This window comes from Aquarana catesbeiana, linkage group LG01 (genome assembly GCF_042186555.1).
Source record: "Aquarana catesbeiana isolate 2022-GZ linkage group LG01, ASM4218655v1, whole genome shotgun sequence".
NCBI lineage: Eukaryota > Metazoa > Chordata > Amphibia > Anura > Ranidae > Aquarana > Aquarana catesbeiana.
In genome coordinates this window covers 757,560,006-757,575,284 of record NC_133324.1, presented here as the reverse complement: position 1 = coordinate 757,575,284, position 15,279 = coordinate 757,560,006, and the positions used below count along the sequence as shown (strand labels likewise).

At 41.3% G+C, this 15,279-nt stretch overlaps 1 protein-coding gene across 2 annotated transcripts in view; it reads left to right on the top strand.

The window, feature by feature from the left end:
- Positions 1-208: 208 nt before the first annotated feature.
- Positions 209-15,279, top strand: part of FSTL5 (follistatin like 5) — a 1,055,781-nt gene continuing 1,040,710 nt past the window's right edge. The window contains exon 1 of one of the 2 annotated variants that reach the window (XM_073606014.1): positions 209-685. The gene's annotated coding sequence lies outside the window, so the exon portion shown is untranslated. The remainder of the gene's footprint in view (positions 686-15,279) is intronic. The other variant, XM_073606023.1, reaches the window with a different exon arrangement.

The following is a 15,279-nucleotide window of genomic DNA, read 5'->3' as shown; positions in this document are numbered from 1 at the left end:
CAGTAAGTGATGAAATGATCTGGTGAAAGTGCTTCCAAACATGGAGGGTTCAATATGAGTATAAAGCTCCCCCAATCCGTGTATGACCATGGAGCTCCCCCAATCCGTGTATGACCATGGAGCTCCCCCAATCCGTGTATGACCATGGAGCTCCCCCAATCCGTGTATGACCATGGAGCTCCCCCAATCCGTGTATGACCATGGAGCTCTCCATCCCCTCCTCTCCGTGCTGTCAGGGAGGCTTCCACTTGAAGCGCTTCCATGAAATCCGTTAAAGAGTGGAAGAAGCAGATGGAATGACAGCTGAAATGACGTGTGTAGTACGGGGAGGCGGGGAGGTCCCTGAGAAGAGCAGATCGGAGGCAGTGGGCATGGCTTGATCGGAGACTGGGAGTAGGGAGTAGCACTGTGATCACAGGCGCTGTCCACTTCTCTGCTGGTTCTGAAGTCTGGCGGCCATCCAGCGTCCATCTCTGAGTCCTGACCTCCGTACACGTCCGTATACAGGGAGAGGAGCCCCGGACACTGCTGGGGGGAGAGGACTGTCCTCTATCTAGCCTCGGATATCGCTGTCAGCACTTGTTGGGATTTCTATCTTGCTGTATCTGAATACTTTTTGTTGGATTTAGTCTGGCTTTTTTTCTGGATTACCCTAAAACGTGTGAGAAGACTTCATCCAGCACAGGTACAGTGCTCTACTAAAGTGTGATCCCTATTGTGACACCTAGGACAGGGAGCAGCCTCATCGATTATGTTAGTATAGTGATGATCATTAGCACATCATGCAACCATGACACCATCAGGTCTGCTGGAAGTGTGCAAACTTCTGATGAAGTTAATATAAAAGTTTCCGTTGATGTGCACAACCTCTGCTACATGAATGGGGAGCAGAAGGTGATGTGAGATCTTTATTAATGAGCCTTCCATTCAGCCCTTGTCATTCTGTTGCCTTAGTAGTCTTGCTAAAAGCTGGAATTGAAAGCAGCCAGTGTGTGCTGTGAGCTGTTAACTTTGTGTCTGCATAGATGATTCTGTATAGAGTGCTGTTTACAGGTTGTAGAGAGTGTGGAAGGGATACTGAGCAGGGTGATTGTAGAGGGATAGTTTTCTGGGGAGGCCACAGATTGTGTGCATTGTTTCTGCACAATGTCAGCTGCTATATCTCTCCACATCACAAGCTGGGGGAAAGCAATCTCAATAGACAGCTTTATTACCAGCTGCTCCAAGATGCTCACAATACTACAAGTGATAATGATAAGCCTCCTGTTTCCTGAATAGGCTGATGAATTTCTGATCACTACAAGTTGCTGAGTTTGATAAAGTGGGCATAGGGCAGATTTCAGTTTATTATAAGTGGATCATGCTGGGACTATAGGCAGGTTATGAAATGGATTTTCTTTTTCTAACTGCTTTCTGTAGTGTGCTGCTCATTATATAATTGCAGTCTGTAAGCTTTTTGGCTTGTGCAGAAGATTTGCACTAATCGTATTGATCGAAGAGAATACACTATGTCATGTACGTGACAAACTCATTTGTAAAGTGAATTAAAACTGGCTTCTGGCAATGAAAATCCCAGCACGGTTCATGGTCATTTCTATAGGAGCTTTCAAAAGAACAAGCACAGTGGTTCAGCTAACACACATAATAATCCAAAGCCTTCAACACATAAACACTCGATAAAAACAGAGAACTGGAGAAGTGGGGGTGTTGCTCAAATAAGCCAATCAGAGTCTTTTATACATTTCTTTTTAAGGAAAAATGGCTGATGGAATATGTAAACCCCAAGTTTTAGGGTCACCATACATGTTACAATCTGACCGTATGACCTCCGTACAATCACCTGTAGCTTTACTAAAAAAAAAAAATATATATATATATATATATATATATATATATATATATATATATATACATTATATACATACACTATATGTGTAATATATATATATATATATATATATATATATATATATATATATATATATTTTTTTTTTTACTAAAGCTATGTATAAGGTCAATACCCTATGTATAGCCACTTAAAGAGGAGGTCCAGGCTAAATTAAAAGTCAGCAGCTACAAATACTTAATATTAGGACACTTACCTGTCCAGGAATCCAGCCGATTTTTCCATCGGCCTTCGGGTGCTGCCACCGCCATCGCTTCTAAGGGAAAGCAGCAGTGAAGCCTTCCGGGCTTCACAGTTGGTTCCCTACTGTGCATGCGCAAAATACGCTGTGCTTTCTCAATGGGCCGGCAGCGGTGGAAGGAGGAGGGGGGCAGAATTTCAGGGTGGTCTTACCGCAGCAAGATCACCCAGAAGTGGGAGCTGGTACCTGTCAAAACCAGGTATCCGCTCCCCCCTCCCCCCCAAACGGTGCCAAATGGGAGGGAGAAGAGACAGATAAGCGGAGCTTCCCCTTTTGGGTGGAGCTCCGCTTTAAAGGGGTTGTAAAGGTTTTTTTTTTTTTTAAATACCAAACATGTTATACTTACCTCCTCTGTGAAAGGGTTTTGCACAGAGCAGCCCCGACCCCCCTCTTCTGGGGTCCCCCAGTGGCGCTCCTGGCTCCTCCCTGCATTGAGTGCCCCCGCGGAGAGCCGCATTTCATGGGGTCACTCGTGTGGGCACGCTCCTGAGTCCTGCTGCTGCGTCTATTGACACAGACAGCAGGACTAGGCCCCGCCCCCAGTTCCCGTGTCACTGGATTTAAATGACAGCAGCGGGAGCCAGTGGCTCCTGCTGCTCTCAATCTATCCAATGAGGACCCGAGACAGTGGCTGTGCCTGCTGTGCTCGTTCTCATTTCTGGAAAGATCGGCTTCAAGTAAGTAAAAGGGGGGTTCTGGAGGGGCTGCTGCATTACGGAACTTTTTTATATCTTAATGCATAAAATGCATTAAGGTGAAAAACCTCAATTGTTTACAATACCTTTAACCTTCGGTAGATTTACCCCCCTTCTTGACCAGCCCATTTTTCATGTTTTGTTATTCAGCACTGCAGTACTTTAACTGACAATTGCGCAGTCATGCAACGCTGTATCCAAATAAAATGTATGTCATTTTTGTTCTCACCTGGACTATCCAATTGATTTTTATCCAATCAGACAGACCCTTGCATTACATATATTTAGGTAGATCTAACGGTGGTCTCACTTGCTTCGTTTGTTTATCCGATCAATGTGCAATTCAATCAAAACAATCAAAGCCACAAAACAATAGAATTGCCCTAACTTTTAATCGATGTAGACTCAATCTCAATTGGATTTGATCAAACTGAATCGATCGGCCAGGAAAGAATATTAATGATTGTTATGCACCGAGATACTTTGCTCATGAATACGATCGTATTTCTATCGATCAGATTATGAGATTACATGGTGGAAACAGAGATGGAATTGATTACTTATGATTGTAAATCGCAGCTGCATTTTACTTATCAATCAAAGTCCACTTCCCCATGTGTGGCATATCAGTTGAATAGGTTAACGGCTATAGTTTAACCGTTTTTATCAAAAGGGATTGAACAGAAAATAAATCAATAATTTAGGGTGTATGGGCACCTTAAAAGAGATTGTGCAATCAGATTGTAATGTGTGTGCTGAGCTTTAGATAGAAAGAAGCTCTATTATATTCTGTAAATAGGACATCATGATACAAGTCACACTTGAATTGCTCTAGGCACACCTTTATCTCCCTGCAGATGCACACATTTCCTCTATTTGTAGGTGACAGAGCATTAAACCCATAAGGACTGAATACGTTTTGTGACTGCCACTTTGCTGACGCCTGACATCTATAACCATCACAGCTTTCACTTGCTGAGTCAAATGAATGTCAGAAAAGAAATGGCAGCTACTCTATATTTTACAGAGAGCACTCTTTTATTTCACCCTTCCACGGAATAATACACTTGGCTTCTGTTCTCCCTTAAATCGCCTTCTATTTTCCTGCAAATATTATTCAACCCCCCGTCTGATCATCTACTAAATGTCCTGTAAATCTAAATGACAAGTTGATTAATATAAAAGAGCTCTTAACATTCAAAGATATGTATATAAAACCTCCCATGCAGTGGACTTGAGCTGTTTTATTAGAACTACTTTGCAATGGATCTGCCTGCAACCTGTTGTTGTACTCAATAAGCCATTTCACACTGAGGAGGGACCACCTATAGGGAACATCAATGGGTTTAATAATGGGAGGCCAGTAATGTAGAGGAATATATCCCCTATTTCATTCTCTTGGGCCATTATCTCTGTCTCAGAAAGCTTTAAGTCATGTTTAATGTGATATATTTATAATATATACACTCACCAGCCACTTTATTAGCTACACGTGTTCAATTGCTTGGTAACACAAATTGCTAATCAGCCAATCACATGGCACCAACTCAATGCACTTAGACATCTAATCTAGACGTGGTGAAGACGACTTCCTGAAGTTCAAACCAAGCACCAGAATGGGGAAAAAGGGGGATTTAAGTGACTTTGAACGTATCATGGTTGTTGGTGCCAGATGGGCTGGTCTGAGTATTTTAAAAACTGCTGATCTACTGGGATTGTCACACACAACCATCTCTAGGGTTTACAGAGAATGATCCAAAAAAGAGAAAATATCCAGTGAGTGGCAGTTGAGTAGATGCCATGTTGATGTCAGAGGTCAGAGGAGAATGGGAAGAGATGATAGAAAGGCAACAGTAACTCAAATAACCACTCGATACAACCAAAGTATGCAGAATACCATCTCTGAACGCTCAACACATCGAACCTTGAAGCAGATGGGCTACAGCAGCAGAAGACCACACCGGGTGCCACTCCTGTGCGCTAAGAACAGGAAACCAAGGCTACAACTTGTACAGGCTCACCAAAATTGGACAATAGAAGATTGGAAAAACGTTGCCTGGTCTCAGATTCAGCTGCGACATTCAGATGGTAGGTCAGAATCTGGCTTAAACAACATGAAATCATGAATCTATCCTGCCTTGAATCAACAGTTCAGGCTGGTGGTTGTGGTGTAATGGTGTGGGGGATATTTTTTTGGCACACTTTGGACCCCTTAGTACCAATTGAGCATTGTTTAAACGTTACGGCCTACCTGAGTATTGTTGCTGATGGATCCTTCCAGCAGGATAATGCACAATGTCACAAAGCTCAAATCATCTCACCACTGGTTTCTTGAACATGACAATGAGGTCACTGTACTCCAATGGCCTCCACAGTCACCAGATCTCAATCCAAAAGAGCACCTTTGGGATGTGGTGGAACAGGAGATTTGCATAATGGATGTTCAGCCGACAAATCTGCAGCAACTCTGCAGGAATGTTTCCAACACCTTGTTAAATCTATGCCACAAAGAGTTAAGGCAGTTCTGAAGGCAAAATGGGGGTCCAACCCTGTACTAGCAAGGTGTACCTAATAAAGTGGCCGGTGAGTGTATGTATTTGGTGTCTTTTCTCTGATTCTCTATGCTGTGGCTTATATTTAGGTCTCATTGGGTTTTCAAATTTTAAAAATAAGAGAACAAGATCTTCATTTTTCATTGGGGTAGATTTACTAAAACTGGAGCACTCAGAATCTGGTACAGCTGTGCATGGTAGCCAATCGGCTTCTAACCTCAGCTTGTTCAATTAAGCTTTGGTAATAAAACCTGGAAGCTGGTTGGTTTCTTTGCAGAAGTGAGCCTGATTTTGCACTCTCCAGCTTTAGTAAATAAACCCCATTGTCTGACGTGAGAACTGGTTGTTTGTCCCTTAGGAAGATTCAATTGTACACTAGCTGAGAATTAAAAATTGAAAACTGATTGATGGCACTGCACAATGTTGACAGTTCATGATTCAGGTACTTAAAATAAAGGATAACCAAAGCCAATAACAAAAATGTCAACTATTTCAGCTAACCAATCATTAGATGGGGTGACTGCATTCGTTTTCTAAAGAAAATGCCTGTTGAGTTTGTGAAAAATGAAAGGCGCTTGTTACTTCTTGTTAACTGAACTTGAAGCATAAAACAGACTTATCATTCTTCTATAAACTATTATCTTACCTTCCCCCATTTAATGAAGATAAACAAAGGCAGACATGTTAAAGTCCTGCCTGGGTGGCCCCGATCTCTATAGATACAGTGGAAGAGTGAACATAGTTGCCCAGGGAATCAAGTGTTTTTCATAGGAACAACAGGTGAAAATAAAGAAAAATTGCGGAACACAAGAAAATTTGTGCAACCATCCATCTAAAGACTTGTAAGCTGTAATATATTAAATTTGTTTTGAGGGTTTCAGTACACTTTATGCTCCTCATAAAATAAATTGAAATGCTGCCATTACTAATTAGCATTTGAAATGCTAGTTCTGTGACTGTTATTTTGTCCCAATAGCTTTAAAAAGAGATGTGTGGGTTTGTAAAAAATGAAACATTCATAATTACTTACGTAAATGTGATGCTGTATCTGTCCCCTGCCACTTCTACAGGGAGAACTGATTGATCAAAAACAGCTGGTCGCTCAGTTCTCGGTCTTCAGTAAGCAGAGAGCTGGTGACTGTGAATTTGTGGAGCATCTGGCTCAGGCTTTCAGCAGTGTGCTGAGAGGCTAAGCCAGCTGCTGGTCAAGCATCTGTGTGGATCCCAACGTTATTGGTGGGATCCATGCAGAGCCTGAACTGACTCCTAAAGCCCGCTGTCAGCTGAATCTGTCTCACAGGAGTGCAGAACTAAGTGCACTCCTGTGACTCACAGGAGAAGTATGACCAAATGAGCTTTGGTCCTACTTCTCTTATAATAACATTGAGTCAGTGACCTAGAACAAATGCATGGGTAAGAAAAGTTGGAGGAAAGTCAAATGTCCTTAAACAAATACTTGCTTCTTGGCCTTTACTGATTGCTTTAGTAATGGAGTGATTGATGAAAGGGGTCAACATGACAGATAGGTGACTACCTTTGTCACAAGGAGGTCAGCCTTTAATGGCAGCTTTTAGGTGTTTCTGATGTCAGGTTTCCTTCAATAAAATTGCTCAAAGCTAGATTCTACTTGGTGACCAACTAAAAAATTGTATTGTATAAAAGCGTATCAATCTTTCAATCTTTGGAATAATTTTGGATGATTTATATTTTTTGATGATGATTCTTGTTTTTCTCTGTTTACTATATATAGATACACAGTTGTGTTCAAAAGTTTGACTATCCTGGCAGAAATTGTGAAATGTTGGCATTAATATTGAAAATATGACTGATCATGCCAAAAAAACTGTCTTTTATTTAAGGATAGCAATCACAAGAAGGAATTTATTGTCACATCATTTTTTGGATCCTTTTTAAATCATAATAATAACAGAAATCACCCAAATGGCCCTGATAAAAAGTTTACATACCCTGGAATGTTTGGCCTTGGTACAGACACAGAAGGTGGGACACACAGGTTAAAATGACAATAAAAGGTTAATTTCCCACATTTGTGGCTTTTAACCACTTGCCGCCCGCCATATAGCAAAATGACTATGGCAAAGTGGTTTTGATATCTTGACCGGATGTCATATGACGTCGCCAGGATATCAAGCCGATTTGCACCCCTGGGGTGCTCATCGCGGAGATTGTTGTTGCGGTGTGTTAGTCTGACACACCGCAACTCCAATCTAGGTAGTTTCTAAAGGAAAACCCTTTACCATGTGATCAGCCGTGTCCAATCACTGCTGATCACGATGTAAACAGGAAGAGCCGTTGATTGGCTCTTCCTCACTTGTGTCTGTCAGACGCAAGTAGAGGAGAGCCGATCGCTGCTCCTCTGACAGGACGGTCAGTACTGATTGATTATTAGCGCAGCCCCCCCAAAGGTGCCCACACTGGACCACCAGGGACGCCATCAGGACCATCAGGGATGCCACCACTAGTCACCACCAGGTATGCCAACCTAGACCACCAGGGATGCCAATCAGTGCCCACAATGGATGCTAATCAGTGCCCACAATGGGCATCACTGATTGGCAGGCATTATTGTTTGGCACTGATTGGCATCCATCAGTACCATCTATTAGTGTACATCAGTGCCACCTTTCAGTGCCCATCCATGCCCATCCGTGCCACCTATCAATGCCCATCTGTGCCACCTAACAGTGCCCATCCATGCCACCTATAAGGGCCCATCCATGCTGCCTGTCAGTGCCCTTCAGTGCCCATCAGTGCCACCTATGTGTACCCATCAGTGCTGCATATCAGTGCCACCTATCAGTGCCCATCAGTGCCCCATCAGTGCCGCATATTAGTGCCCATCATCAGTGCCACCTCATTGGTGTCACTTCATCGGTGCCCATCAGTGCCACCTTATCAGTGCCTGTAAGTGCAGCCCCATCAGTGCCCATCAGTGAAGGAGAAAATGCACTTATTTACAAAGTTTTGTAACAGAAACAAAAAAAAAACATTTTTTTTTCAAAATTTTAGGTCTTTTTTTTATTTGTTTAGCAGAAAATAAAAATCCCAGAGGTGATCAAATACCACCAAAAGAAAGCTCTATTTGTGGGATCAAAATGATAAAAATTTTGTTTGAGTACAGTGTAGCATGACCGCGCAATTCTCATCCAAAGTGCGACAGCGCTGAAAGCTGAAAATTGGTCTGGGCAGGAAGGTGTATAAGTGCCCAGTATTGAAGTGTCTGTGTATAAATAGTCAATGAGTTTGTTAGCTCTCAAATGGATGCACTAAGCAGGCTAGACACTAAGCCATGAGGAGGTAGAAAAGAACAGTCAAAAGACCTCCGTAACAAGGTAATGAAACTTTACAAAGATGGAAAAGGATATAAAAAGATATCCAAAGCCTTGAATATGCCAGTCAGTACTGTTCAATCACTCATGCATGCTCGATCCTGAGCCAGGCTGTTTGCATCCATTCAGACACACAGCCCGGCTCAGCCTCTCTCTGCTCACAGGTTTTGACTCTCGCTGCTCTCAGGCAAGCCTGTGAGAGCCAGGAGAAGGGAGAAGAGATGCTGCAAACATGCACAGTGTTGAACTGAGATTTGGCTCAGGTGAGTATTTGGGGGGGGGATGGGGGGGCGGCGCACTGGGGCGGAGCTACTATTAAAACTTTTTTTTCTTTATGCAGAGAATGCATTAATATATATATATATATATATATGTATATATATATATATATATATATATATATATATATATATATATATACCTTTTTACAGCCACTTTAAAGGTTACAATATACAAACCATTTATATGCATAGTAGTATTGCAGGAAGGATGTTTATAAGTACTGATAGGTACTTCTTCAGCTGTGGAAAATATTGTCTAGACTATGGATTAACAACAATATAAGCATTAGAGCTATCAGTTCTCACAAGAGACAGATGGTGAGGAAAGGAGTTGGAGGAATAGATCAGACAAGCAGAGGTCAAGCTGCAGGGTGCTAAAGTCAAGGAGGGCCAGCATAAAAGAATCATTCGTTCTTCAGAATATCACACCACCTATTCAGTTCCCTGTTTCTTATCCTGCAATTTATTGTTTTCACTGTGCTGGCAGTGTGGATTATACCTGTAGGGATTACATCAAGATCCTGAAGAGTGAAATAACATATGGACCATGCAAAGGCAATGGAAGGTGATTTATGAAAGATTGAAGTGCAGGTGTGATATGCAGTACTGGAATAAAAAAGGAAATTAAAAGTATTTCATTGTGTTTGAAAATTCTGAGATTTTAATAGCTTGATTTTCATTGTTCTCATACTACTAGATTTCAGTTGATGAGTAAATATATTCTTGCTGCCATTTTTAGCAGTGTTGTCTTTTCTAACGCTATTTCCATAATCATTGAAGAGTTTTTCTTTTTATGTGCAATAACCAAAAGCATCAAATCAGAATCCGTCAAGAACTGATCTGACATTGGCTGAGTGAGTTTTAAATGGTTGTTATGGTTTGCTATGCTTAAGAATTAGCATCACAGAAGATCTCTTTTGTGAAGTGGGTTGTTACAGACAAAAGAAAGCAATGAGAAAGTTCTTACTTGGCTTTTAGACATAAATTAAAGATGGGTTGGCTTTCAAAGGAAATGCACCACTAGATCTTAAAACATCTCTGATGCCCAAGAAGTGGTTAGGAGGTTCATGCAGATAAGTTAAAATAAATATCAACATCAAATTAAGAACAAAAATAAGAATATATTGACTCAATATATATAATATATTGGAGGAAATTTATTAAAACTCATGCATTCAGAAGCTTTGACAATAAAATCTGAAAGCTGGTTTCTATCTAGAGATGCACCAGATTTTGCATGCTCCAGCTTTAGTAAATTTCCCCTATTGACTCATAGCCCAACTCCCATTTACCACCAGGTTTAACTGTATGTGCATTCATTTTATCCTATATATTCTGCAGGTTCCTCTGGTGCTTGCATAAAAGAGAAGTATAGCCAAAGCTCGTTTGACTGTACTTCTCCTATGGATCACAGGAGTACAATTCGTTTTGCACTCCTGTGACCCATTTTCAGCAGAGAGCGGACTGAAGTCTGTTCTCTACTGATGTCCCCAATGTCAGTCCAAGAGCTGCTTCATCCCGACCACGGAGTCTGGATCCACCAGGTGCCTGGACTGACACCCAGCTCAGCCTCTCAGCAAGCCACTGAGAGCCTGAGACAGCCACTTTGCCCCCTCCACCGCCCAGCGCTCCAATGAGCGAGGAGGGAGAAGAGCAGAGAGCTGTGAATGACAGTCTACAGCTCTCTGCTCATGGAGCCCTGTAAACTGAGCGATCGGAGGTGTTCGATCACTCGGTTCTCAGTGTAGAGGTGCCAGGGGACAGATGCAGCAACAGACTGATGCTAAATCCACCTAGGTAAGTATAAAACTGCAAAAGAAAAATAAAAAATCCTTTAATTCCCTTTTAACCATTAAGCATTTGGATATAGACGGCCTTTGAGACTTATTCTTAAAGAGGAAGTAAACCCTGATGTATTTTACTTCCTCTTTTGCTCTCTGCAAAGCCTTCAAATTTAAAGCATAATGGGCTAGTATGGATTGCATACTAGCCCATTATGTGACACTTACCTGCAAATGAATCAATCGCTGACCCCTGTGCAGGCTGTGTCCATCTTCGCCCCTCTTCCTTCCAGGGGCCGCGGACTCCCCCTCTGGGACTGGCCGGAGCCGTCACTCCTGTGCTTGCATGCGGGAGCCGTCAGTAATGGCACACGCTGGGGAAAAAAATGGCACGGAGGTCAGTTACTTCACAGCGCATGCGCTGATTACATCATCGGCGCACTACAAGTGAAATATCTCCTAAACAGCGCATGTTTAGGAGCTATTTCCACTACCTATAGATAAGCCTTATTCTAAGCTTACCTATAGTTAAAAGTCACTAGGGACGGTTTACAACCACTTTAATCCTTTATCAACTACATGGCCTGCTGTAGCTAGTTACAGTTGGGTATAATGCCACCCAGAGCTTTTCAAAGACTTGGCGCTGATTTACTAAAAAAGTGTATTTTTATGCTTATGTGAAGCTCCGTTTGTTTCAATCATGTGCAACAAAAAGTTTTATGCTCTACACTTGAATGTTCAAAATGAATAGGTTCTCACATTGGCCAAGTAGAAGTTGTAACTTTTTTAAAAGTCTTGGATAAAAGCGAGATTAGTAAATAATTCTGGCAAGTGTTTATAGCTGTCTAGGACAATGGTGGGGAAGTTGACTTATATTTTTTTCTTTTTGGTAGCTGGTTAAGAAATGGTGGGGGGGGGGGGGATTGGTTTTCACCAGACAGAAACAAACAGTCATAATATTTGGACCAACCCTTCCAGATTTAATTAGAAAGAGTTTGGCTGCAAGCTAGAACACAGCTCTAGAAAATCCCCTATCCCTATGGGGAGATCTGAATGGTGGCACAGAAAGCAAAAAAATCAGTACAAACAAACCCAGCAGAGGTTCAATCCCTTCTTCCTACCTCCGTCTCCCTTCCACAAACTAAAAACAAAAAGTTTTAGATGGACTCAGATTTTCAGAAAATCAACCCCAATGATTTAAATTAAATACATATAAAGATCTTGCAGAAATAAAAAAAAAAAAAAAAAAAGCAGCTAGGACTACACCCTGAGGCTGTGATTGTTCTTGTGCACCTTGTGTGTCTTCTGACACAAGGAAACCTACATCAAGAAATGCACCCAGAACAGTAGTTACCATCAGGAGCCCCCCCCGTCCTCATTATATAAACCAAGGTGACATCCCTTGGGCTTTAACCAATACGTGTATGTAGAAGTTTCAGAAGACAATGCAAACAAAGTATATATAAAATTATTGTGGAACTTCAGGGAAACAGCTAATACACTGTTTAAACACGCATATATTTTATTTTTCCCATTTGTTTGCCAAGAGTTTCACTTTAAGGTGCCACAACTCGGAATCATATATTCAGGCTTACAGCCCAGTACCTGTCCAGTAATCCCATAAAAGAAAACTACCAAGTGCCATTTTATTGACTCGCTTTACCTAACATTTCTGCTAACACAGAACAATATGTTCCATAGTAAGTTACATAATTGTCAAATACAGTATCTCTATTTCTGTGCGAGTGTGGGTACATTTTCACACATCTCTCTGAATATGTATTTCTTTTACATAATATAACCTTCCTGTTTTAGGTTTAGTAGTCTGTTAAGCAGCTGGTGCTTTGTATTTATTAAAAGGGTGACTTTATTCACAGGATGTACATTTCCTACTATACTTCATTATGGTGATTTCATGTTACTTTATGGCAAGATTTGATACATGCATTTTTCAGACCGGTGATACCACATTGTATGTGTAGATGTAGCTTACATGGCCTTTTTTTATCCACAAAAGTAATAAGTCCCATGTTAAAAAAGTACTAGTTGATTTGAATGCTGTAGAAGATGATTTTGATTGCTGTATAGTGTATGCCAAGCATGGAGCAGAAGGGGTTGCATTTCAGTTTTGAGGCCCAGTAGACAATTTTTATTTTGCTGCCTCCAGGAATCAGAGTTCTGTGGTCATATAGTTCTCTACACCACATTAAACTGTTTCTAAAGTCACAACATTTTTACATTATTCATAGTATGCATTAAAGTGGAAGTAAACTCCCATCTCTGACATTTACCAATAGGTAAGCCTAATAGAAGGCTTACCTAGTGGTAGTATAAATATCTCCTAAACGTGCTCCGTTTAGGAGATAAATATTTACTGTACATGTAGCAAGTGATATCACTGGCGCATGCGCTCTGAAGAAATGGCCACCTGGGCCGTTCCTTCAGAGTTCTGTGCAGTAACTGTGCGAACCCTGGAAGGAAGACCAGTGAAAATGGGAGCATCTGCAGCTCTGACATCTTGGCCCTGGAAGGGCTTTGTCTTACAGTGAGTTTATCATAATGTGCTAGTGTGCAATGTATACTAGCACATTATGACATTACCTTGCAGGGTACAAAAAAAAGAATAAGGAAAGGGATGGTTGGCACTCAGGATGACATCCGAAATGGTATTTCTTTATTAAATACATGTACAAAGCTATAAACGTCTACGTGTTTCGGACGTTAGCCCTCAGCCATGATTAAGGACTAAAATACGAAACGCGTAGGATGTTTTACAGCTTTGTGCATGTATTTAATAAAGAAATACCATTTTGTATGTCACCTGAGTGCCAACCATCACTTTCCTTATTCTGGTACAGTGGTGGTGTCAGCAGCCTCAAGATCTGAGCACCGGGCGGAGTTTTTATGTAGAAAGGTTGCAGCGCCTACACACCTGTTTTCCTTACAAAAAAAAGAAGTCCAGCTGTTTACTACCGCTTTAAGGTAAACAAATTTCCATTACCCCCCTCCCCACCACCACATCCTTAAACACTTACCTGGCTTGTCTCATCTCTTTGGCTGCAGCAGTTTTCCTCCACTTCCTGGTTTCACGGGAGGCTCAGACAGCAACGGGAACCATAGGCTCCTGCTGCTGTCAGTCAAACTCCTGTGAGCATGGAGAAGGGGCAGGGCTTAGCCGCACTGTGTGTGTCAGTCTATGCACACAGCCCAAATCGGCAGCATGCTCAAAATGGGTATCTCCATAGCAAGCGGATTGCTAAGGGGGCACTCGGAAGAAGAAGAAGCAGACAGTGCCAGTGGGGGATCACCACTACCCTTTCAGAGAGCAAACAATTTGACTTTTCACTTTAAATTTAAAGAGTAACTAAAAAAAAATCCCCCTCTGGGTGATATATGTACATTGCAGGGATTTTAACAAACTGGGTTGCAGATTCCTACCTTTTGTTATTCTGAATGAATAGCAGCTTGTTTGTCTGTATGCATGTGCAAAGTGAATCTGTATGGGAGTGGTTTTATAATTATCAATCAGCTGCTGCACCTGCAGGGCTCTAATGAGGGAAGTGACAGGGTCTGCAACCCTTTAGATTAAGCTTTCCCTTTGAGACTATCTCACCAAAAATGAAGTTTTTTTTGTAGGGGATGCTCAAAAAATGATTTGAATCTTAGTTCAGACTTCTGGGAAAATCAGTGAGCAAACCACACACAGGAAATGACATTTCCGGGGGGTATTCTGTACACCATCTGTGTACAGAACACCTCCGGGTAGCCATATTGCATTGCATTTTACAGAAAATTACAGTGCTGCAGATGAAAAAGGAAAGATAATTTTTAATAACATTCAATTACAATATGACTTTTGTCGTAATTGTATATGCTATATTTTTTTTTTTTGCTAATTTTTTTCCCATAAAAGTGGAGTTACTCTATAAGTAAGTCAAATTTACTTACCATAATATTCATACTATACACATATGTGAACTTGCCAAAGATATAAAACTCTGGTCTTATGATCCAGGCACAGTGCAACACTACCCTGCCAGCTCTCTGCAAACTAGTCTGTAATTGTACTATACAGTCTGGTCTAAGACCAATGAAGGGTGAACAGCAACACATTGATAAGGTCATTACTCTGCTTTCCCTTAGTTTCTTGTGTTAGATGAACAGAACTGTTTAAAGGTTAGATGATTTGGAGATTTATGGTGGTGACCTCACAATCTCCACCTTCTCCAATCTACATTAATCGAGAAATACAAAGTACTCTCTGAATGTCCCTTGTGTCAAGCGGGTGACTTCCTGTGTTCAGTAAACAACAAGGGTGCCCTTTTTCTGAATAAAAAGTTGTACACTTTGTGAATGTGTTCTGTCTTTTGAGTTATACACTAATTAATTCCTCTGTATATTATAATATACAGTATGTTGGATGGGAAAAAAGGCCCTTTTCTGCTGAGTTTAAATGAGATCTATGGCCACAGC